Source organism: Penaeus monodon, chromosome 24 (genome assembly GCF_015228065.2).
Source record: "Penaeus monodon isolate SGIC_2016 chromosome 24, NSTDA_Pmon_1, whole genome shotgun sequence".
NCBI lineage: Eukaryota > Metazoa > Arthropoda > Malacostraca > Decapoda > Penaeidae > Penaeus > Penaeus monodon.
The window spans coordinates 36,849,765-36,850,081 of NC_051409.1; the positions used below are offsets into that span (position 1 = coordinate 36,849,765).

Here is a 317-nt window from a genome sequence, read left to right on the forward strand (position 1 = left end):
TACTTACATAGATCTGAAATACCTTGAAGCAGCCCATGCTTGTTGAACTGTAAGCTAGAAGGATGATTCATTCATAAGAGAAAACCTCAGTAGATCTTTCTTCCGTAGTGCTTAGCTAGGAAGAGATCTATTGTAATTGAGCTATTGATGAATTATCATGCTTCATAAATGCTTTTTAATGACTATTTAAATGGTATAGCCAGTCTTCTAGTATCGGAATTTACTACTAGAAGATTGGCTTCTTATTCTTTTGGATGTTATAGTATTGTCCCCTATTACTGGTGCTTTTAATGGTAAATATGTAAGTCATTTCCTCC

At 34.1% G+C, this 317-nt stretch overlaps 1 protein-coding gene across 2 annotated transcripts in view; it reads left to right on the top strand.

Annotated features, from left to right (window-relative positions):
• LOC119588776 (protein Gawky-like) overlaps window positions 1-317 on the top strand; it is a gene marked incomplete in the record, with an annotated part of 110,804 nt that overhangs the window by 109,782 nt on the left and 705 nt on the right.